General features: G+C 44.0%; 1 protein-coding gene across 5 annotated transcripts in view; it reads left to right on the forward strand.

Annotated features, from left to right (window-relative positions):
• The window catches only part of LOC144770772 (phospholipase A2 inhibitor gamma subunit B-like), a 686,557-nt gene that overhangs the window by 294,533 nt on the left and 366,181 nt on the right, over positions 1-25,843 (forward strand). The window contains exons 4-5 of one of the 5 annotated variants that reach the window (XR_013599011.1): positions 7,813-7,959; positions 11,293-11,432. The exons of 3 other annotated variants lie outside the window; for them this stretch is intronic. The gene's annotated coding sequence lies outside the window, so the exon portion shown is untranslated. The remainder of the gene's footprint in view (positions 1-7,812; positions 7,960-11,292; positions 11,433-25,843) is intronic. One more of the 5 variants, XR_013599010.1, reaches the window with a different exon arrangement.

Below are 25,843 nucleotides of genomic sequence, written 5' to 3' on the forward strand. Positions count from 1 at the left end.
GTGAACGCCCAGATGCAAAGTTAATCACGAGGAAAGCAACAGCAGTTCCAGGTCCCCCGGTGCAATGGCGGCTTGTGAATCAGCAGTCCCAGCACGGACCCAGTACGAAAGAGGCCTTTAAAAAAAAAAAGAAGACCAGTTTTTAAATACAGAGTCCACGACTGCGAGCGGCTTCTGCGGAGCGGGGGCCGCGAGTCGTATTTGAGCTTGGCAGGGAGGAGGGGCGGGAAGAGGCACCAGGTGCGCAAGGTTGCAACAGCGCAGAAACCTCTGGGCCTCGCAGTCCCGCACCCCCAAGAACGCCCAGATGCAAAGTTAATCACGAGGAAAGCAACAGCAGCTCCAGGTCCCCCGGTGCAATGGCGGGTTGTGAATCAGCAGTCCCGGTCCCATCACGGACCCAGCATGAAAGAGGGCTGCAGTGTGCACCACATTGGCTCCATGCCGCCAGTTCCATAGGCCTACTCATGGCTACCAGACAGGGACCCTGAAAGCCAAACAAACCTCAAATGGCCTCCCTTTATTCAATTCGCTTCACTTTTGCTACATTCTGCTCATATAATCATCATCCAAGCTGCAGACTGTGGTTACTCAAGTGAGGTTCATTTATTTGTTCTTATGGCTAATTCAAATAACATTTTGCCTCCACCTCCTTTTTTACAAGTGCCAGGCGAACCTATTACTCGGAGGGTAGAGGCATTCTAGGGTGGCAGGATCAAGCAGGTCTTGGTATCTTATAGAGACCAAGTGATTCTGAGCTGGTTGTTCTTTGTGATTTGCCTAGATTATCTGTAAGCTGTACACAGTCTCATGATTTCAATTTGTTTGATAAATACAGTACTGTTGTCACTGAAAATATTGGTCTAGTAAGAGGCTTCGAACATTCTATTAAGTTGAAGGACAATTCCGTTCGTCTCATTTAAAAAGTTAGACATGTACCTCTCTCTGTGAGGGAATATTTAAAGGGTCAACTTGCCCTATTGTGTTCACAAGACATTATTTGTCCCATTGAATCATCTGAGTGGGTTTCGGCTGCAGTGGTAGCACGCAAATCTTCAGGGGACATCCGTCTCTGTGCTGATTTGAGGGTATTAAATCGTAACATTGTTGTGGATTGTCATTCTTTGCCCCGTATTCATGATATGCTAGCGAAAATAGGCCGTAGCAAATTCTTTTCCACCATAGATTTACGCTCTTTGTATCATCAAGTTCCTTTGTCTGTAAAGTCTCAACCTTTAACCACATTTGTTACCCCATTTGGTGTCTACATGTACAAAAGACTTCCATTTGGTTTGGCATCAGCTGCTAGTATACTACAGAGGTTAATGGATCAAATGTTTGATGAAATTCCCGGCATTCAGGCATTTCAGGATGACATATTAGTACATTCTGAATCCATACTTCAACATACTTTTAGAAAGAGTTCTGAACACTTTGCACACACACACGGCATAGACTGTTAATGTCACAAAATACAGGTTTCCCACTCAAGAGGTGGATTATCTTGGTCACAACATTTCTAGTGTTGGTATTAAACCTAAGACCTCCTTACTTGATGCAATCAAGAATGCTCCTATTCCATTAGACAAGGACTCGTTAAGAGCGTTCCTGGGCTTAAGTGAATATTACGCTCGTTTTGTTCAAGGTTATGCTTTGCAAGTACAACCTCTAAGAAATTTCCTTAAAACATGCTAAATTTCTATGGTCTGAGGACACTCGTGCTGCTTTTACTACTGTAAGAATTTGATTATCAATGCTCCCGCTATTAAACCTTTCACGCATGGTGTTGACCGCATCATGACTGTGGATGCCAGTGCCAAGGGTCTAGGTGCTTTTCTAAGTCAAATGGTGAATGACCAAGAGAGTACCATAGCTTTTGCCTCTCACACTCTCAGTTCAGCTGAACAAAACTATGGTACCATCGAGCGCGAGGCATTAGCGTGTACCTGGTCAGTTGAAAAGTTCAGAATGTACATTTGGAGGACTAAATTCCAACTTTATACTGATCACAAACAACTTATATATGCTTGGAGATAGTTGTTCTAACTAAGCTTCTTCCAGACTCATAAGGTTACTTGCTAGCCTTCAATAATTTAATTTTGATATCAAATATTTACCAGGAGGGAAAAATGTACGTGCTGATTGTCTTTCACGTCTTACTTTACCTGGTGTTGATGACTTGGTCAAAAGTGATTATGATTCTGAATGTGTTTTTTCTATTGAGGATGTAGTTTAAAACACTAAAATCACCGCCTGATCTTCTTCAGCACTCTGGGCAGAAGTGGTATAGTCGGAAAGGCGTACAATAGACCGCAACTCCACTCGCGACGAAAAGCGTCCCCAAGCGAGTGCTTCCTTGAACATTCCAACGCGCAGAACTGATGACATTGCGCGTTCTCTTCTGTGGCGAATAGATCTAACCAAGGCTCTCCCCACTGCTGAAAGAGGCCTTACGCCACGTCCAAGTTCAGACGCCATTCGTGATCCATCATATACCGACGGCTGAGTTCGTCCGCCCTGGCATTCAGAGAACCTGCCAGGTGTTGAACCACCAGGGTCACGCCCTGATGGTCCAGCCACTGCCAGAGGCGCAGAGCCTCCTGGCGTAGAGTCCACGACCCCACCCCGCCCTGTTTGTTGCAGTACCACATGGCGGTGGTGTTGTCCGTGAACACCTGCACTACACTCCCCCGGACAGAGGGGATGAATGCCTTCAGTGCTAGTCGGATCACCCGCAGCTCCAAAAGATTGAAATGGAGCCGGGACTCCGCCGGAGACCAGAGGCCTCTGATCTCCGCCTCTCCCATGTGGCCTCCCCAGTCCTGGAGCGACGCGTCCGTCACAACCAGTGCTCTGGGTGGGGTAGGGAGAGGGATCTGCCACTGACCCAATCGCGGTCCGTGAGCCACCACTGCAACTGTCTTGCAGTGCCCTCCGAGATCAAGACATGATCGGACAAGTTGCCCTGATGCTGGGCCCACTGAAACTTCAGGTCCCACTGCAGAGCCTGCATCCGCCACCGGGCGTGATGCACCAGAAGAATGCAGGAGGCCATCAGCCTCTGTAGCCGCAGCGTCAACCTGACCGAGACTAGGGATAAAGGCTGAAAGATCGGAATCAAAGGCTGAATATCACGAACCCGCTGTTCAGGAGGATAAACCTGAAACTGCGCCGAGTCTAGAACCGCTCCGATGAAGAGGAGCTTCTGAGAGGGACACAGGTGCGACTTCGGCACGTTGATGGAGAACCCCAGCAAGTGCAGGAGGTCGGCCGTAGTCTGGAGGTGGCTTACGACTGTCTGGGGCGAGCCCGCCTTTAACAACCAGTCGTCGAGGTAGGGGAAGACTGACATCCCTAACTTGCACAGATGAGCTTCGACCACCGCCATCACTTTCGTGAACACCCGTGGGGCACTGTTAAGGCCGAAGGGGAGCACGGTAAACTGAAACTGATCGTGGCCTACCGTGAACCGCAGGTATCGCCGGTGGGCCGGCAGGACGGGGATGTGAAAATAAGCGTCCTGCAAGTCCATCGCTACCATCCAGTCGCCAGGGTCCAGGGAAGCTAAGACCTGAGCCAAAGTCAGCATCTTGAACTTCTCCTTCCGAAAGGAAGCCGTTGACATTCCGTAGGTCCAAGATAGGGCATAGGCCCCCTTTGCCCTTTTTGGGTACCAGAAAGTAGTGGGAGTAACAACCACATCCTACTTCTGGCCCAGGAACGTGCTCGATGGCCCCCTTTGCCAAGAGGGCCGTGACTTCCTCTTGCAGAAGTTGCAAGTGATCCCCCGACATGCGGTGGAATTGTGGTTGCATTTCTGGAGGGGTCGCCTCGAAGGGAAGGGATTAACCCCTTCGGACGATTTGCAGCACCCACCTGTCTGACGTGACAGTGCGGCAGTGGAAGAGGTGATGGCGAACCCTGCCCCCCACTGGCGTCACATGGGCCTGAAAACACGGACTAGGAAGGTTTTGAGGCAGGTGCTGCGGGGGGAGGTGTGGACTGGCCTCTCTGTTGTCCCGACCGCCACCACGGCAGTTTCCACGGCCGCCACTGCGCTGTTGAACATTCTGCGGCGCGTGGCTGGCAGCACGTGTGGGGGCGCCCCTTCCGTGTCCACGAAAGGAGCGAAAGGCAACCGATTGCTGGCGTGCGGCTGAGAGGCCCAAGGACTTGGCCGTAGCCCTGGAGTCCTTAAAACGCTCCAGCGCATGGTCTGCTTTGTCGCCAAAGAGGCGACGGCCATCGAACGGCATGTCCAGAAGAGTGGCCTGGACATCGGCCAAAAAGTTGGCGGACCTCAACCAGGCGTGGCGTCGAACCGCCACCGTCGTTGCTATAGCCCTGCCCAGTGAGTCCGTGGTATCCAGCCCACACCGGATGGAATATCGCGCTGCATCTCGGCCCTCCACAAGGGCTTGGGCAAGTTTAGCCCGGACCTCCTCCGGACATTGTGGCAGCACGTCCGCGACCGTATTCCACAGGGTGTGGGTGTAGCGGCCCAAGAGGCATGCGGTATTGACAGACCGCAGTCCCAAACTCAGGGACGAGAACACTTTCTTCCCGAATTGTTCATACCTCTTGGATTCCCGATCGGGCGGAGCCGTCGGGAATGCGGTCTGGAAAGTGGAGGCCTGGATGACCAGGCTCTCGCGGTGGGATGGGTGGACAAAAAGCAAGGGTCGCCCGGGGCCGGGCGGTAGCGTCTGGCCACGTTCCTATCCACAGGCGGACCTGTGGCGGGCTTGGACCAAGTGCCCACAAGAACGTCACACAAGGCCTCATTATACGGCAGCAGAGGCTCAGTGGAGCTTGCCTGCTGTTCAAGGACCTCAGTGAGGAGGTTAGTCCTCACAGCCGCGACGGGGAGCTCAAGGTGTAAGGCCTTGGCCGCCCTCGTCAACACTACACTGTAAGTAGCCCCTTCCTCCGTAGCCACGGTGGGAGGGGAGACAAATCCAGTGTCTGGCGAAGTGTCAATTCCACTGGCCTCCCCAAGCTCATATGTCCAGTCCTGTTGAGACTGGCAGTCTTGTGCCAGAGGGTCCACAGACCCCTCCCAATCACCCTCGTCACCCATCTCCTGCAGAACAGGGTCAACAGATGGGGCCGGTTCATGGAAATAGAAATCTCCAAAGGCCGTCGGGAGCGGCGCCGCTCCGGCTCCAGATCCGGACCGAAGGGAGGATTGGGGACGGCGTCCATAGTGGGCGCCGGGGGCGACACCCGCAGGGCCGGTGAGGTCGTGAGGTCGACCGGCGACGACCCGGATCCGGAAGCGGATCCAGTGAGGGCCTGCGGCGCCAGGGCCGAAGCACCCGACGGCGTCGGACCCGAAGCACCAGACCCGTTAGGCCCTCCAGCTGGGCCCGGAGGCACCACGGGACCCGGCTGAGAAGGGAGGGACCTCTTGGCCATGAGGTACCGCTCCACCTCCTCTGGCGTCGCACCATGCCCAGGGACCCGCAGGTGTGGGGCAGGCGGTGACGCCTGTGACTCTGTCGGAGCCGCGTGGGTGGTGTCACCCGAGCCCCCGGCCGCATCGTGCGAGCGTCGGGGTGGGTCGGAGGAACGATGACGTCTCTCCGACCTCTCATGCCTCTTACCTGAGGACTTGGATCCTGACGACTGATGTCCACTCCCGGAGCTGCGAGGACTCCGACCCTGCGACCTGTGGGACCGGGACCTGGAGCGGCGCGGGGCAGGTGCGGTCGTCGTGGTCGAGGCCTAAACACTTGAGGCACCGGCGATGGGGGCCTGTAACCGACATCAGTCAGTCGCACTTGGAGCAGGGTTTAAACCCGGGCATCCCTACCGGCACCGTCGGAGTCGAAGACTCGAGTAGAGAAATGATCAAAAGATCAAAAAAGTTTAGTCAAAAAATGGGGTAGAGCTTCTCCGGATCTGCGCTAGCTGGCGCGGAAAAAAGAACTGACGTCAGCATGCATGGGCGGCGTCTAAGTGCTCCCACAACGTCATTCCGGCGCTAAAGACGCCGATGACAGCCGCGGACAACGCCTGCCGGCACGCAGGGGTATTGCTAGGCAAAATTTTCCGGATCCAGTCTGACGCCTGGGGATATTCTATGGTAAGGAATCTATCACTAACATGTCTCTTTCAGATATTATAAGATGTTAAACCCAAAACAGCTTTAATTGATGCCATTGCAAGTGCCCCATCAACCACTAGTAAGGATGAGGTTAGACACTTCCTGGGAATGAAGGAATACTGTACAAAATGTATTCCAAATGTTGCTGCAAAAGTCTTCAACATTAGACAACTCCTTAAAAAACATGTAGCATTTTGTTGGGATTCCCTATGTGAAGAAGAGTTCATATATATCAAGAAGTTTTCAGAGAAAGTTCCGCATTTAAAAAGTTTTGATCCTAATTTAGATTCCTATGTTACTGTGGATGCGAGTAATAAAGGTCTAAGGGGTAGATGTATCATTGTTTGCATTAGCGAGTTCTTAATTGCGATTTTTTGCGAGTCGCTAATAAGAAATCGCAATATGCGATGTATGTAGATTTTAGCGAATTTTATGCTATTCCTTAAACATCGCAGAATAATCTGCACATTTTTTGCTATTCCTTATTTTGCGAATTTCACAAATTAAGAAATAAAAAAAAACGTGAATCTGCTAATGCAGGAACAAGCTGATGACATCACAGTCAGGAAGTCTTGTTGATTACCTACACCTGCTTGCCTGAGCCACACCCAGTGGCAGTTGGAAGATTGTTTGGCAGCTGTACAGACCTGTTTCCTTGCAGCATGGAGCCTGAAAATTCACAAGGAGCTTCTTCTGGAGAGAAAAGAAAGAGGAAACAGAAATTTTCAGAGAAGGAGCAGTGCAGCGCTCTAGCAAAAGGCCACGCAGGAAGTAATCTTTTCTTCCATGCAAAAGTTTCCTTAGAAAAGATAAGCACTTGTACTATCTAACTGGTATTACTAGAATTTCCTGTGCAGTAACAGGTTCAAGTTTGAGAATACCACTATGTCTTTTGTTTTGGAATATATAAAATTTTACCTTGTTAAATCAATAATCTTTGTTGCTTTTTATTCTTACCTAAAAGTAATTGTGTGTTATATCTGTACGTCTTTGCCGTCCTGCTGCTGCTCCCACTCCTGCAGCAACTCTTCTTGGGGGATTTAGATAAGGGGTCAAGATGAAATCACGTACAGCATAGGCACTATCACCTGCATTAAAACATGTAAGTAGCGTCAGTTCATAGAAAGATAATAATTAAGTTTGTAACAAATAAGTCTGAGAAAGAAAATATATTTACCAAGTAGAAATCCCTCTCCAAATTGGCCAGCACTCAAACGTCTATGCAATCCACTGTGCCGAAAGATATAAGAGTCATGAGTGCTCCCTGGGTACTGAGCCACAATATCAGTGATTATGTACTTTGCATTACACACCATTTGAATGTTGAGGGAATGGTAACATTGCCTATTTCTATAAACAAATTCGGTGGCAGCTGGTGGAGTGATGGCAATATGGGTGCCATCTATGCATCCAATCACATGTGGAAAACGTGCAATTTGATAAAATTCCAGTTTTGAATCTTGAATGTCTTGTGGATTTCTGGAGAGGTAGATATGATGCTGAAGCCCACTCATCATTGCTTCAAGGAAAACTCTAAAAAAACATGATAGAGCACTCTGAGACACACCTCCAAACTCTGCAATGACCCTTTGAAATGAACCAGAAGCCAGAAGGTGCAGGGAGCACAATACCTGCACATGTGTAGGAATTGAATGTGTTCTGTTTGTTTCATGTTCCAAAAATGTCTTCAATTCATCAATTAGGTCCAAAATGGTGTGTGGATGCAGTCTGTATTTTTCAGAAATGTCCTCTTCTGTTTGCTGGAAAAGCGTTATCCGCAGTCTGAAGATTCTCTCCTGCCTCTGTCTCCTCTGTGCAAGAGCTTGAATGCGCAGCCTCCTAGCTATCAGGTAAAGTCCAGCCATTGTGCTTTGAAAAAATGCATTGAGGGGTCTTTTTTATACTTTCAAATAGGTTTCCACCTGACTGATGTTATTGTTAATTGCGAATTCTTAATTTGCGATTTTCATGTTTTTGCAAATAGCGATATTTTCATACATCTTTATGCGATTTCTAATGCTGCAATTTCTTAATTCCAATTATCGCAAAAAAGAAACCGTGCAAATCTAGAAATCGCAAAAAACATTAGCAGAATTCTACAAATCGCAAGTAAGTAATCGCAATAATTGCGGTTACTTATTTTGCGATGCGATTACTTACATACATCGCAAATTTCTATTTTCTTGTCGCAAACGGTGAATTTTAGCGATTCGCATCGTTTGCGACAAAAAAATAGCTTGATACATCTAGGCCTAAGAGAGGTTCTTTCTCAAAACGATACCCAAGGAATGGAAAATAACAATTTATTTGCATCTAGATCTGTTTCACCCACTGAGGAAAAATACCCTATAATAGAAAGAAAAGCTTTAGCTTGTGCCTGGGCGCTTGACCTTTTTAGGGCATTAATTTGGGGCAACCTGTAGTGGTTTGCAGTGACCACAAACCACTGATTAAATTACTCTCCACAGAAGGTATTTCATCTGCATCTTCTAGATTAGCGAGGACGTCTATGAGACCCTTGGGGTTAAGTTTTTGTCCCTCTAGTTCCTTTAATTTCACACAAAGTCGTATAGACCTATTTTTATTCGTAAGGAAACTGAGAATAAGAAAGTGGTTTGCAAGCAAGGTAATAGATAAACTCAAAACATCTAGTGAGAAACCATGTAATATGAGTATGGCTGAAGCAGAACTAGCACACTCACTAAGAATTCTAGCGGAAGAGGTAGAGGACACCAGTTGCCCTTATGATTAATTTAGAAATGAGAATATACCCTTAGATATGAGTTCTAAGAGTGGCTTGAAGCCGAAATCCACTTTCCTACCCCAGTTGAAAAATGATGTGATTGACGTATTTGAAAGGGGCACGAGGAAAGAGTTGCAAATCATTTCCAAACAAAAACTCAAGTGCTGGAGTAATATCAATAATCACCAACGCAAAGCGTTGCTAAATTTAAAGAACGATCACAGCATAGTAATAAAGAAATCGGACAAGGGAGGCAATGTGGTGGTGCAGTCTAAGACAGACTATGTGAAGGAAGGTTTGAGACAACTGGCAGACCATACAAAATACTGTAGAAGTAACCGCATGGAATATGAGGCATCCATCAGACTATTCCATACGTTACTCCAGGAGTGGAAAGGGAAGGGACTCATCGAAACAGAGGAATTCAGGTTTCTAGAATGTAAGTCCCCTAGGATGCCAGCTTTATATCTTCTTCCGAAGATTCATAAAGATCGAAACCATCCATCCGGGAGACCTATAGTCTCGTGAATTGGAAGCTGCCTAGAAAATGCTTCACAGTATGTAGACTTTTTTCTACGGTGTTGGGTACAAATTCTGCCATCCTATATAAAAGACTCAGGAGCCTTTCTGAAGTTTATTGAGTCACTTCAATGGGACGACAGTTACTCGCTACTATCGTTGCACGTAGTTGGGTTATATACATGCATTCCCCACACACTAGGTTTGGCAGCTTGCAAACATTTCCTTTCTAGGAGATCGATCTCCTATCTTCACCACACTCAAATGCTTCTTAAGATAATGGAACTGTGTCTGACCCAAAACTACTTCCTCTTCGACTCTAAGATCTACAGGCAAGTCCTCGGTACATCTATGGGGGCTTGCTTTGCTCCTAGCTTCGCTGGTCTGTTCATGGGGCATTGGGAGGAGGAAGTGGTGTACAGGTCATCGTTGTACAAGGAGAGAGTCATCAAATGGGTCAGATACATTGATGACATTTTTATTGTGTGGTCAGGTTCAGAGATGGAGGCTAATAACTTTGTAGAGGAGCTTAACTGCAATGTATTCAATCTTAAATTTACGAGCCAATGGGCAAAGAATAGCCTAGACTTCCTTGATTTGAGGCTAAGTGTGGAGAACAACAGATTGGAAAGTATTCTCCACAGGAAGGAGACAGCAGGCAACAGCCTGCTACATGCCGAAGTTGCCACCAAAGCTCATTGATACAAAGCATACCAATAGGAGAACTCCTTAGAGCAAAACGAAATTGTAGCACAGCCACAAGTTTCATGCAGGAAGAAACTGTGATGGTTGAAAGATTTAGGGCCAGAGGATACACTGAGAAAACAATCAACAGAGCCAGAAGGATAGTGGCGGAAAGAAGCAGAGACTCTCTGTTAATGGAAAAAGATAAAAAGGACAAGGACAGTGGAAACAATAAAACACGCTTCATCACCACATATAGCAGTCAAGCTTTCATGATTAAACGCAGTCTAAAAAAACTTTGGCCTATTATGCAGACTGATCCTGAAATTGCGAAATATGTGGAGATTTATCCTCAGATAACATTGAAAAAAACAAAATCATTGAATGACGAGCTGTGCAGTGCTATCATAACAGGGAAAGATAAATTGAAAGGAATACAAGGATTTTTTCCATGTAGAAGTTGCAAAGCTTGCAAGCATAGTAAGAACTGCAAAGAAGCAAGGCTTTCACCGAACATGGAACCCTTTGTGATACAAGAGCACACATCCTGTAATACGGAGTTCGCCATATACGCTTTGTTCTGCCCATGTGACAAGGCCTACATAGGCAGTACAATACACAAGGCCAAAATCAGAATTTTGGAACACTTAAGAGCTATTAAAAACTGCAACAAGGCTTACCCAATGGCGAGGCACTTTCAGATGGAACACAACCAGAACCCCAACTTATTGAGATTTTGTGTCCTGGACATGATCAAACATGATGACAGAGGGGGAAATAAAATCCAAAGACTCCGTAGATTAGAATCTAGGTTGATCATTAAATATCAAACAACAGCACCAATTGGGCATAACTGCGATGAGGAATTAGAAACCCATCTAGGTTAAAAGTGGAGAATTATATTCACCCGAATTGTGTCGACCAGTGATATACAAAAAATATAAAAAATATAGTAAGAAGAGGGCTCTGATGTGGTTGGAAATCCGAGGTGACAATAGATAACTCAAGTTAGGAATGAGATTGAAACATAATTCGGTTAGGAGATCTCTGAGATGACGGATGCAATTAAGTCAATGTATAATGTAACCACAATAAGTGAACCACTCTGGTTTTGAGGTCTGAAAGGCTAATGCATACAAACATTGTATCCCCATTATCACAGAAATGTTTTTAATTCACAGGGTGTTGGTTTATTATCATTTTGTGTAGGGTTAATATATTGTTTTTTTAAATATAGATACTTATGAAAAGAGGAAGAGGAAGAAATGATGAAGTTATATCAGCCTGACCATAAGATGATGAAACAAGATACAGAATTGACATTGACATTCTAAGCCCACTGGGGCAAAAGTACGGTCTGAGATGAACTCCCATGATGTGAGCATTGCCAATGTGGACAAAAACTGGCTTACTGCTAGCTTTATAGAAACATGCCACAAGAAATATATATATATTGTATGTGGATATGTAGATGTTGGGATCAAAGTATATTAAATACGCCGCGCATGTGAATATGTGAATTCTAAATAATTCGGTTGAATTATATGAATTTTGAGAAGTAGCCCACGGGGGTGGAATAATAAGTGGCAAAGGAAGACAGGAAAACGTTATGCAGACTAGCGAATGACTAGTGTTATGAAATATATTCAATGTTATAATTTAATTTATAATTTCCACCCCTTTCTCCATCCAATCGTAAAACATGTGAGAGGCACTTATCAATTGTCAAATAAGTATCTTGAATTACAGAAATGGTATAAAATGGCTGAAACACAGTTAAAATTTCCCCAAAGTATCAATTCACTTTTATGTTGCAGCGTGAGTCTGCTTTCTATGTTAATTTTTCACTAAATCACATGTTTGTTTAAATACCTATCAGAATCACTAACATTGTTACTCGTGAGCAAGGGAGGTGAACTCCTGAAACGCGTAGAGTTGTTTTTGCTTTGGAAACTGCAATAAAAACGCGTCTTCAGCAAGCAGATGTTCGTGTGCTTTCTGACTGAAAGTAAGTCGGAAGTTTGAATTTATATATAGGTTTGCTACCTAAACACGAACCGCCTTCGAAAAGAGGCTCGGGGAGAGCAGAGCCTGGCGGCTGCCAGGCAACTTGGAATTCATATATATATATGACAGCTCATATGTGTTTTCACATGACCCTTTGCTGTTGCACGTAACGCACCTCACTGTATATATTGTTCACTCCACCTGAAAGTTTCTTTGCATTTTGAATGCTTAATTGAAGGTTCTTTGATTTTGGTTATTGACTTTTCGATTAATTTTTCTATGAGGGGACACCAGCCGATCCACGGCTAAATGTTTTTGTCTAATTGAAGACCGAAATATACATGATATACCATACTAAGTATTAGGAGGCTGCCCATTTGTGGGCTTGAGTGATTTTGATGCAATATTGCTTTGTATAACGCTAATGAGCGCCATGAGAAATCAACACTGTAAGATGGCCGCCACTATTCTGTGTATGGTGTGAGTCCCCTCTCGATGTCAATGCCATTAGATTGGTGGGAGTGAACTACAAGTGAAATGTTTAAAATAATGTCGAGTTTCACCCCCAGTGCATCACACACTGACGAAGGCAGACCGCCGAAACGCGTCTGTGTGCACCCCCCCGCTGAATAAAATCTAAGCGTGTTTGAAACTCCACCCTCGAGTGCTGTGTTGTCCTTCCTGGGAGAGACCTGAGGGATTCTGAGCGTCATGTGTGGCGGTGTCCACGTACCGCCGACAGCACCCGCCAACGAGTGAGCAGCCGTTTTTCGTGGAATAGGAGCGTTTTTGCAGTGTACGGCTGCGCACCGCCTTATCCTCAATGGGAGTTCGAGCCTGAGGACGGAGTACGGAGGAGTACGCAAAGCGGCAGCCAAGCGTCTCCCGAGGAAGACGTCACCGGTGAGCATAAGTGCCTGTAACCGTGTACTCCCATCTCTGCATGCCAGGGACTTTGGAATTGTGAGGCCAGGCGATAGAAGGTAGGAGCGACGGACACGCTGTTAGACGCGGGGGAGGTAGCACTATTTAGAAGCACGAGTCCACAAGACACAGTTGAACTGTAATCACTGTGTATGACTCGCATAAACCCGACATGTTTTCTGATGCGGAACGGCATGCAGCGGCAAAGGGCATGTTTAAAAGGCAGGAAAGAACGCCTGCAACAATTGACTTGCCAACAGCGGAAAGGCCAAGTAATCCACTGTTAATAACCATGACGAAATTGGAGCGACTCCACGAGAGGGAGATCCGTAAGTGGTGGGAGGCCACGAGTCTGACCAACTACATTGAGGAGGAAAGAGTACCCCGAGGACTGAGGGTTCACACTGTGCCCTCCTACGAGAATCCGGACCCACAACTGCTCACAGACTGGTTCGAACACACTGCCCAATACTGTGAGGGTACATTGAAAATACTCGTCAAATATGCTTGGAGCGATAGGGAACGGGCATTGGCTGATATCGCTGAAATTAATAAAGAGCTGGAAAGCGAGACTGACCCTAGCATAACAGCAACCACTGGACAAATGAAAGAACAAATGAAAGCCAGGCTAGGGAAGTATGAAGCCAAAATACGACTCCGAAAGCAGGAGAAATACGAGAGAGACGCAAATGACTACCACACAGGACGCGTCCTCACGTATGCAAAGAAGTTCGACGCTCCACGCAAGGCCCTCCAAAAGAGCAGAAAGGAAGGCGCAGGGGCCACGAATGAAACTGCAGAAGTGACATCAGAATCTGACATAACTGAGAACGAGTCAGAAGAAAATCAGTCAGATGCAGAGGAACGTAGAACTAACAGAGGGTTAAGAATCCCAGAGAAAACCAAGAAGACCCCTTTTCAGGAGGAGTACGAGGTAATAAAAAGCTCATGGCTCCGGGGCGGCGAAGAACAAACCACCGGATGCAAGTACCCAAGGGGCAGGAAAAGCAGGAGAACCAGAAGAGCAGGCGGGGGGAACAAGAGGCAGAGGAAGAGGCAGTGCAACAACATCTCGGTGGGCAAATCGAAAACGCACCAACAAGAAACAGCAGCAATAATAATATCTTCAGCCACTGACTCTACAGAGAGCAACGACATTATACAAACCTCTCATCCATGTAATACCGGTAACGAAGCAACTAATTTAACGGTGGTCAATTTAACGACAAGAAAGATCACGACAGAGGAAGAACAAGTTTTAAGCCTGGGACTAACCTTCTGTCCCAACAATGAGTTGGAATATACTCAGACCAAGATAGATCTGTTCCGCTTCACCCGCAAGTTGAAGTTACACAAACACTTCAAATTGCGTCCACATCTACAGAACAAGGAGAACCAAGGGTCTAGGATAACAGCAACTGACCAACTAAGCTGTAGAGATCTCCGCTCAGTAGAAGTTCTGAGCGACCTAGAATTGGAGCAAACACAGAACCGTGCATTACTAGACACAGCCCAGAGAGCGGAAATGCAGGGAATTGAACAAGAAAGAGACACGAGTGAATTTAGACCAGTGTCAACTTTCGTGCCCCAGTCCCCTTGGGATGCTATAGATGTGTTCTCCGAAGCTATGAACGAGGATCTACTAAAATATCGGAAAGCCAACCACCAGAATACTAATCATAATATCACGGAATCACAAAGACTTGCCCTGAAAACACTAACGACTGACACAAATCTAATTGTGAAGCCCTCAGATAAGGGCGGGAATGTGGTTTTAATGACACGGGAATTTTACCAACAGGAAGCATTAAGGCAGCTCTCTGATGAGAACTTTTACAACAAATGCACCAATGATGTCTACCAGCAGAGTATTAAAGACTATGATATACTTATTGCGAAGTGGTATGACCAACACATGTTGAGCAGTGATGAACATCTGTTCTTACGTACGAACTGCCCTATGACTCCCACATTTTACCACCTTCCCAAACTACATAAAAACCGTGAATGTCCTCCTGGTCGCCCTATTATTTCTTCCATCGGAAGTCTCACAGAAAATGTCTCGCTTTGTGGATCATACCTTATTTCCTTTGGTATCGAACTTGGACTCCTATGTGCGAGACACAAAAGACTTCCTGATGAAGTTACAGAATCTAGTGTGGGAACAGGAATACTTATTAGTGGTATTAGACATTACTAGCCTCTACACTGTTATTCAACATCATGACGGATTAGAGGCAGCAAAATGAGCATTAGATCAACGCCAGCTACGATTTTCGAGACACAATGCAATGATTCTCGAATTCGTAGAATTTTGCCTGACACACAATATTTTTCTGTTCGGTGAACAATTGTATATCCAGAAGTCTGGGACGGCGATGGGTACCTGCTTTGCCCCCAGCTACGCGAACTTGTTCGTTGGCTGGTGGGAGGAGCAGGTGCCCAGGAGCTGTGTATTAGGAGAGGATGAAGGGAAGGTCATATGTTGGCATCGTTATATCGATGACCTCTTCCTTGTGTGGAAAGGTAATTCTAAAACAGCCTATGAATACATCAATGTCCTGAATAGAAATAACATAAATCTTCATTTCTCGGGGACAGTAAGTCCGGTGGCAGCGGACTATCTGGACCTGAGGATATATGTAGAAGAAGGACAACTCCACACTAGCCTTTTCAGGAAACAAACCGCTGGCAACTCGACACTATATGCCAGCAGCAGTCATCCCCCACAACTGATCAACAGTATCCCCTATGGGGAACTGTTGAGACTTCGGAGGAATTGTTCCAAACCATCTGATTTCGAAGCGGCCGCTTCGGAATGTATGTCTCGGTTCAGGGTTAGAGGGTACGGAGAGAAACTACTGACTAACACCCTCAAGAGAGTGAGGAAAGTGGACAGACTGTCTCTTCTGACCAATAATCCTACACAAGAGAACCGTAGAGCTAGACCAGGTGAAAGCAAGGGCAAGTTCAGAGTTATAACTCCCTACTCGTCAGGAGCAGAAACCTTTAGAGCTATGCTTAGGAAGAATTGGCATATTCTTCTCACAGATAATGTACTCAAAGCAGATCTCCCTACTCAACCACTCCTCACCTTCAGCAAAGCTAGATCGATAGGCGATATGTTGGTGAAAAGCCATATTGAAAAAATGCCCCAAAAAAGTAATACTTTAAGGGAGCAAAGAGGCTTTTACCCCTGCGGCCGCTGTAAAGCGTGCGCAGGAAGCAAACGGGTCCTCTCCTATATCATCAAGGATACTGGTAAAAAAATGAACATCAACAAATTCATTACCTGTAGTACCCAATATGCAGTATATTGCCTACAGTGCCCTTGTGGCTTACGCTACATTGGGAGCACTATTAAAGAGATCAAGCTCCGAATACTCGAGCACATGAGAGCCATCGATAAAGTTGATCAGGCATACCCGGTGGCTCGCCACTTTGCGGAAGTACACAATCGAGACAGGAACAAACTCCAGTATTTTGGCATAGACGTTGTACCACCCAATATACGTGGCGGTGACCGCCTACGCAGACTAAGGAGACTGGAGTCTCGATATATCATAGACCTTTCGACGAAACACCCCAAAGGTCTAAATAGTGGTGAGGAGATGGCTTTCCATCTAGGGAAATAGCTTAGGAAACAGTAGTCTAGCATATTTCCAAGGTGATAGTTTACCGTATAACACTGTAATTAGAACTATGACTATCATTCCTTGGGGTAACACTGTAGACTACTTTGTGTATATGTGTGTATATAGAGTAGCTCCTGAAAACTCTGATATTTTGGTAATTTGAATAATTTTGAAAATTTTGTTGGTATGTTTGATCCGTACTAAATACATATGACGTTCTGAGAGACCGTCCATAATATATGACTAATAGTATTGACTCTGTCGAAGGATATCCTTATGCGAATTGTACTTAATATAAGTTTGCATAAAATTTTGTGTTACAGAGTTATAGGATGTCTAAGAGTATTTGGATCTACTACAACATTTTTTACCATTAGAGACTCTCATGTAATGGGGACTATCATTTTTCTATTGTATTTATACTTGAAGCTGAATTCGCATTTATGGAGATATTTGTATATATGTATATATAACCCAGTGTTTCACTACATCTTTTTGAAAATTGATTTCTAGATTGAAATACGAATTGGTGTGTATCTCTAAAATGAAATTTGATATGCGAATGACAGCTCATATGTGTTTTCACATGACCCTTTGCTGTTGCACGTAACGCACCTCACTGTATATATTGTTCACTCCACCTGAAAGTTTCTTTGCATTTTGAATGCTTAATTGAAGGTTCTTTGATTTTGGTTATTGACTTTTCGATTAATTTTTCTATGAGGGGACACCAGCCGATCCACGGCTAAATGTTTTTGTCTAATTGAAGACCGAAATATACATGATATACCATACTAAGTATTAGGAGGCTGCCCATTTGTGGGCTTGAGTGATTTTGATGCAATATTGCTTTGTATAACGCTAATGAGCGCCATGAGAAATCAACACTGTAAGATGGCCGCCACTATTCTGTGTATGGTGTGAGTCCCCTCTCGATGTCAATGCCATTAGATTGGTGGGAGTGAACTACAAGTGAAATGTTTAAAATAATGTCGAGTTTCACCCCAGTGCATCACACACTGACGAAGGCAGACCGCCGAAACGCGTCTGTGTGCACCCCCCCGCTGAATAAAATCTAAGCGTGTTTGAAACTCCACCCTCGAGTGCTGTGTTGTCCTTCCTGGGAGAGACCGGAGGGATTCTGAGCGTCATATATATATATATATATATATATTACCTACTGGCGGTCGCCAGTAGGTATATATAGTTAGGATTTTTTCTCTATGGGATTTTTGAAAATTCTATGTCTAATAACTTTGGCGTTTGTGGACGGAATTGGCTGAAATTTTCAGGAAAATGGAACATTTTGTTCCTGAGCAGCCCCTGAAAATTTGGGGGGGGGTCGTCAAGGGGGGGCCGAGAAAAAAGGGGGGTCCCAAAACGTGTTTTTGCCATGCAATTTTCCATAGGGCGGTTGGCCTCACTTTTAGCTCGAACGGCTGAATGGATTTCCACGAAACTTGGCAAAATTGTAGATATTGTTTGCCCGATGTGCCTTTGCTAGGTCTCAAGATATGTGGTCCTGTGAATTTTGAGTAAATTAGGTTTAAAAAAAGATATATATCTAGAGCCGCGCCCGGTACGCGTACCGGGGAGCGCTCCAGGCGCGCCACGCGACTTGCGCACGGATAGCTGATTGGTTCTCGGGTGTCTGTAAACATTCGAAACAGTCCGCAGCGGCCGCCATCTTGTGTCTCGGTAGGATTGAGACACAAGAGGTGGCAAGAATCAAAGGGGGGAAATGAGCAAAAGGGGGCAGGGTACACCCCCCTGACCCCCTACTTTTGATGTGGGGGCCATAAAAGGCTCCCGCGGGTGAAAAAAAAAATACAAAAAATTTTCGATTTTCGCGGGGGGGAGCGCCCGGTACGCGCACCGGGGAGCGTACGGGGGAGCGTACCATGGAGATTAAAAATGACAGACTTTTTAAAAAAAAAAAAAAAAGCTTTTTATAAATTGGAGGTAGTTCTGAAAAGAACTTTTTTTTTGATTTTGTTGTTTTATATATTTTTTTTTGTTTTTGTTTTATATTTTTTTTAGACTTTTTAAAACAATTTTATATTTTTGGGGGATTTTTGTCAAGGGAAAAACAAAAACAAGGATTCCAAAACTGCTCAACAGGAGCAAAAAAATTAGAAAATTTAGGGACTGGAAGAGCAGCGGTGTTGCTGTTTCTTTAGGGCAATGAGTTCAACACTCTGCTCCCCATAGCAGAGCAGTTCGTCACACTCCGTGCACAAAAATTTGATGCCTGCAAACACCGGCTGAATGTTAGGGACCATTCTTCCACGGGGTGGTCCCGAAGGTGTTGCTCCACCAGTGGAGGTGCTGCCGCCATCTGTGGGTACATTCCGTGCCAGCTCTCTGACACTCTCCCTGGCAAAGTTGTTAGGGTGTCTTCTTTTCACATGCCTGATCAAATTAGCATTCCCAAAACTATATTTTTTCAGAGGATTGCCTCTGGATAAACTACTCCCACATATTTTGCAGGTTACTTTGGGAGCGTTGACTTTTTTCTGTCCTTCAGGGATGTCGTAAAATTTCCAGATGAAATGGGTTTTTTTCTTTTGCTGAGGAGGGTCCTCATCTAAAAATCCATCTGAATCACTGCTGGATGACTCTCTTGCAGCCATTGCTGGAGATCAGAAAAGTAGGAGATAGAGTAGACAGAACAGCTCTTGCTCTCTCCAAGTACAAAGCAATAGTGAGAGAAATGGGTGGGTTTCACACAATTTGGAAAAAAAAAAGTTCTGAACCAATGAAAAGTGTTATTTTAAAGTCACATGGTTTGACGCGCTTACGCTACGCGCCCCGGGGCGCGTCCCGGGCGTGTATCGTAAGCGCATCGGGGCGCTTACGTTGCGCGATCGTATGCGCTTCCGGGTGCGCTTACGCGGTGCGTCATAAGACGCATCTCGCGGCTACGCGATACGTGTCTTATGACGCAAGGCGTGGCGGCTACGCGATACGTCACGATGTTGTTTTAGTTCGCGGCAATAGCGCTTCCGGGACGCGCATCAGTACGCGCCCCGGGGCGCGCCGCAAGATTGCGCTTACCCGTGCGTTCACCTGTCCGCGCCCCGGGAGCGCACCAAAAATAATATAAAAAAAAAATACAAAAAATATAAAATATAAAATTCGATTTAAAATGTATTATTTTTATAAAGATTTGCTATTAAAAAACCTATGAAATTCACTGAAAAAACCATAGGTTATAGACCATATATAGTTAGGAATTAGCATTTACAAAACCTTGAAAATTCACTGAAAAAACCATAGGTTATAGACCATATATAGTTAGGAATTAGCATTTAAAAAACCTTATTTTACTGACACAAAACCATTGAAATTCCATATATAGTTAGTTGTACTAACTATATATCGCGCACCCGCAATCCACTGCTGATGATGTCACATATTACATCATTCATGACATGGTCAGTGACATCACAAACATTCCAAACAGTCCGGAGCGGCCGCAATCTTGTGTCTCGGTAGGATCGAGACACAAGAGGTGGCAAAAAATAAAGGGGGAAATGACCAAAAGGGGGTAGGGTAGACCCCCCCCTGATCCCCTAGGTTTGATGTGGGGGCCATAAAAGGCTCCGCGGGAAAAAAAAAATCCTATTTTCGCGGGGAGCGTACAACGGGGAAAACCCAGTGAAATAGGAACATAATAATTTAAAGTGATTAGAGGTAGGGTAGCTGTGCATAGAGTTGTTGTGTTGTGTTGTTTGGGTGTTTTAAGTACCAACATGTAGGTACCAATGCTGAGTCTTACATTTAATGTACACCGTTTCCTCTGTAGATATCTTGCATGTTGTTACAGAAGTTATTGTGGTATATGGAATCCATATCATAGTCTGTCAGGAAAGCAGAAACAACATGGAGGCAGGAGATGAAAAAGAGATGTCAAATACACATTGGAGATAATAAAGTGGGAGAAAGGAAGTAACTATGAGCAAAATTACTATGTAACACAAAAAAGTTCCACAGTATACTATAAGTCTGACTTTATATTATAATCAATTTGGTACTAGTTTATGAATTACATATAAAAATGAATAATGTCTCGAACAATTTTTGATTATTAAATAAAAATTTATTGCTGTGATTTTTCAAAATGTAATAACACTTCCAACATTATATCGTCAGGAATGTCCTCATTTTCAATCTGTGAATCTATTGCTTCCACACACTGAACTAATTCATGGTCCAGTGACTCATCCATAAAATCAAAGTCATTATTCTCATCAATAATTTCTTCAGCGTTGTTCTCCAGAACTATTTCGAAATTAATATTCTGTTCTCCTTCCATTTTCTTGCTGTAAATTGCATAACAAATAAATATATCAGTAGAGATAGGGCAGTGTTGGGTTTAAGTTCAGACAGGTAGTTTTGATTTTTTAACAGTGAAGTTATGTTTGGGCAGTGCATGGTATCAGACTGGAAGTAGAAATATAAAAAAGTGTATGTGATAAAGCCTAAGTAAATTCATAATTATACAAGACAAGCCTAACTCCATCCATAACTATAACAGAGAAGCCTATCTCAATCTATAACTATTACAGAGGGATAGTATATAACTATCAGAAAATGTTATCCAAATTAACTTAAAGTGCACAACATACTTCACTTTCCAAAATAACAACTTACCTTTGAAAAAGCAGTCGAAGTTCTCAGTGAAAATCCTTTTGAAATGTACTTCAGGAAGTAGTAGTCAAAATGGCTGTTTCCCTCTCTTTTTTTATATATATTCATGTACATAACCAATCAAATGTCATGAAATAATAGTAGAAAATGAAAGTAACATTTTAATTGGTTGTAAATTCTAACACTTCAGATGTGTTTTTGTCATGTAATTTACCTCAGGATATTTAGACAGGGCTACAGGCCAAATGGCTCAATGGAATTCCACCAAATTTGGGAAAATAGTAGGGACTGGTATGTAGTATTGCCTATTCTATATTTGGTGAACTTCTCTACAGAGGTTTTTATGTAAATTAACTTTTACATTTTTTGGGAGCACTTACCGGTGAGCGCCCCGGTACGCGTTTTCTGAGGGGGTCTTAGGAGGCCCATATATGCCCCAAAATTTTATTTTTTTATTTTTCGCGGGGTGAGCGCCCGGTACGCGCAACCGGTAAGCGTACCGGGGAGCGTACTTTGGTGAAAAATAGTGAAAAAAGTTAGAAAAAGATAATCATTTGGAGTGATTAGAGGTAGGGTAGCCCAGAAAAGAGCTTTTGGGTTGTGTGGCTGATTTAGGTATCTACAAGTAGGTACCAATGCACAGTCTTAAATTCAGGAGGAATATTCTATTCCCCTCATCTGAGAAGTGCACACCATCTCCTCTGTAGATATCTTGCATGTTGTAACGCAAGTTATTGTTGTATATTGAACCCATTCCATAGTCTCTCATGTAAGCAGAAACAGATTTATTCACATGTTTCCGTGCTTTCTCAAATTGTGGACAACATTGGTTGGACCACTTCCATTTCTGTCTTTGGCATATATTGGAATATACCAAGGCACTTTGTGGAAAAAGTGTCATCAATTGCCCAAAGGTTTCCTTTAAAACCATCTCCAGACCTACCCCAGTCAAAGTGCCTCGGTCATTTCCACCACAGTGCAAAATTATGAGGTCAGGGTGTGGCAGATGGTAAAAGGTTTTCACCAATGGTATCAATTGATGACATCTTAATACTCTTTGGCCAATCCATTTTATGTGCACATTTGGTAAATCAAGGTTGTGAACATTTCTGATAGCTGCATACCTTTGAACCCAGTGAATGTAGCTATGTCCAATAATCCAGACAGAGTACATGGTGAGAGGAGGTTCTGGTGCAGTCAGATGAAGTGTAGGAATGAAATGGCAGTTGGAACAGTAGGAGTTTGCAAAAAAAAACTGTGGAGTTTCAGTGCTCTTGAATCATAAGCAATGATTGGTGGATTCAGAAAGTTGGAAACTGAAAGTTAGGGTGCATGGTTCTGTTCTGTGAAAGAAGTAATTTGAATGGTTAAGAAAAAGTCATTTAAAGAAACATTACACCTCATAAGGTGGGGTATTGAGATGTCAAACATCCTTGCTGATTTCATTTGCAACATTGTAGAATAAACTTTTAACCCTGAGAGATCAGTGAGGAGGGAGTTGCTATGGTAACAGGTAGAAATGGCTGAAGGAGGGGGGGGAAGGGTGTCGGTTTGAAAATAAAGAGGGAAGAGTTTTAATTGGTTAACAAAAACGGATATGTGTGTAGAATTAGAGGTTTTCTGTGCCATTAATGGTTGCAGTGCCTGGAGAACATACCTTTTGCTCTGCTAAAGAAATATTGGTGTGTGTATCTGACACTGTTCTCAATCTCCCAAAGCATTTGTTAAGGTGAGTTATGATTTATTCAATATAGAAAGAGTTCAGATTAAGAAGCACATTGACTTTCTTTGCTGTTGGTTTGTGTGATGCTTTTTGAAAATGCATGGTTTCAATATTTGCAAGATAGAGGATTTGTATTTTGTGAAATAGTCATGTTTCAGTAGTGAAGTTGAATGGTTGTACATAGGACCTGTGCTCTGTATCTAAAATGTTAATTGAAAAACGATTTTAGTGCAAATCAATGAGTTTCAGTAGTGAAAATGAATGGTTGTAAATAGGATCTGTGCTCTGTTCCTAAAATGTTAATTAAAAAACGATTTTAGGGCAAATCAATGGGTTTCAGTAGTGAAAATGAATGCTTGTACATAGGACCTGTGTTCTGTTCCTAAAATGGTAATTGAAAAACGATTTTAGTGCAAATCAATGGGTTCCAGTAGTGAAAATGAATGTTTGTACATAGGATCTGTGCTCTGTTCCTAAAATGTTAATTGAAAAACGATTTTAGTGCAAATCAATGGCTTTTACATTTTTAAGAAGGAATAAATAGTGTGTGCATATTACATAAAAATATTTGAATCTTTTACAAACATGTCACCTGTGTTACCTCAGATTGGGAAGTAGACTGAGTTTCTTTGCTGTTGGTTTGTGTCATTTTTTGGGTAATGCTTGGTAGGAATGTTTGCAAGAGAGAGGAAATGTATTTTGTAAAATAGTGTGTTTTCAGTACTGAAATGGAATGCTTGTACATAGGATCTGCACTCTGTTTGTAAAATGTTATTCAAAAACGATTTTGGGGCAAAGCAATTGGTTTTAGATTTTTGAGAAGGAATAAATAGTGTGTGCATGATTACAAAAAAAATGTGAACCTTTCTCAATCATGTCACCTGTGTTACCTCAGATTAGGAATCAGACTGAGTTTCTTTGCTGTTGGTTTGTTTCATTTTTTGGGTAATGCTTGGTAGGAATGTTTGCAAGAGATAGGAAATGTATTTTGTAAAATAGTGACTTTTCAGTACTGAAATGGAATGCTTATACATAGGACCTGCACTGTGTTTCTAAAATGTTATTGAAAAATCGATTTTGGGGCAAGTCAATTGCTTTTACATTTTTGAGAAAGAATAAATAGTGTATGCATGATTACATAAAAAAATTTGAACCTTTCACAATCATATCACCTGTGTTACCTCAGATTAGGAAGCACACTGAGGGCCTTATTTATGAAAACAGCGATGCGTCACTTTTCACTGCACACTCCTTGTGACACCAGTGATGCGTTATATTTAATGTATGACGCATCATGTTGCAACGACTTACAGATAAGTCAGTATTTCTGATGTATCTGTAAGCGCAAAAGTGACGAATTGCTGGAGTGTGTCACAAAAGTGACGCAGCTCCAGCAATGCATCCTTTCACATGGGGAAAGCCCCATGTGAAAGCGTTTGCCTCAGTCTTATGCCTGCTGTGAGGCAGGCGCAAGATTTTGACGTAACAGTGTCCTAAAAGTGACGCAGTGAAATCTCATAGATTTCACTGCGTCACTATTACGAGGCTTTTTGCGGGGGAATGCCCCCTCTGTGTACCTTACACCTGACAGAGGTATAATGTGGCGCAGAGGTTTAAAAAGTGACGCATCTACCTACATGCGTCACTTTTTAAATATGGCGCAACAAGGCACATGTTTTATGCCGCTGATGCGTCACAAAAAGTGACGCATCAGCAGTGCAAAACTGACGCAGGGCCTCATAAATGAGGCTCATCTTTTTTTGCACACTACTCCAGTTTAGTCCTGTTCACTGCACTCTTGGACACAAGCCTCACCTTTTGTGCTCCCCTGGACAGGCTTCATCTCATCTGCATTCCTGCTTAGGCCTCACAATCTTTTTTTAGAATAACATTTGAAAAACAGAGAAAAGGTCATATTTATAAGCTTTTCATTACACTACTAAAACATTTTTGGGGCAAATCAATCAATGGCTTTTACATTTTTGAGAAAGAATAAATAGTGTGTGCATGATTACATTAAAAAAATGGAACTTTTCAAAATCATGTCACCTGTGTTACCTCAGATTAGGAAGTACAATGAGGGCCTTAGTTATGAAAACAGCGATGTGTCAGCTTATTTACACCCCTGGACATGCGTCACCTCATTTGCACCCAGTTACCATCAAAAATTTGATGCTTGCAAACACCGGCTGAATGTTAGGGACCATTCTTCCACGGGGTGGTCCCGAAGGTGTTGCTCCACCAGTGGAGGTGCTGCCGCCATCTGTGGGTACATTCCGTGCCAGCTCTCTGACACTCTCCCTGGCAAAGTTGTTAGGGTGTCTTCTTTTCACATGCCTGATCAAATTAGCATTCCCAAAACTATATTTTTTCAGAGGATTGCCTCTGGATAAACTACTCCCACATATTTTGCAGGTTACTTTGGGAGCGTTGACTTTTTTCTGTCCTTCAGGGATGTCGTAAAATTTCCAGATGAAATGGGTTTTTTTCTTTTGCTGAGGAGGGTCCTCATCTAAAAATCCATCTGAATCACTGCTGGATGACTCTCTTGCAGCCATTGCTGGAGATCAGAAAAGTAGGAGATAGAGTAGACAGAACAGCTCTTGCTCTCTCCAAGTACAAAGCAATAGTGAGAGAAATGGGTGGGTTTCACACAATTTGGAAAAAAAAAAGTTCTGAACCAATGAAAAGTGTTATTTTAAAGTCACATGGTTTGACGCGCTTACGCTACGCGCCCCGGGGCGCGTCCCGGGCGTGTATCGTAAGCGCATCGGGGCGCTTACGTTGCGCGATCGTATGCGCTTCCGGGTGCGCTTACGCGGTGCGTCATAAGACGCATCTCGCGG

The sequence above is a fragment of the Lissotriton helveticus genome, chromosome 7, assembly GCF_964261635.1.
Source record: "Lissotriton helveticus chromosome 7, aLisHel1.1, whole genome shotgun sequence".
Taxonomy (NCBI): Eukaryota; Metazoa; Chordata; class Amphibia; order Caudata; family Salamandridae; genus Lissotriton; species Lissotriton helveticus.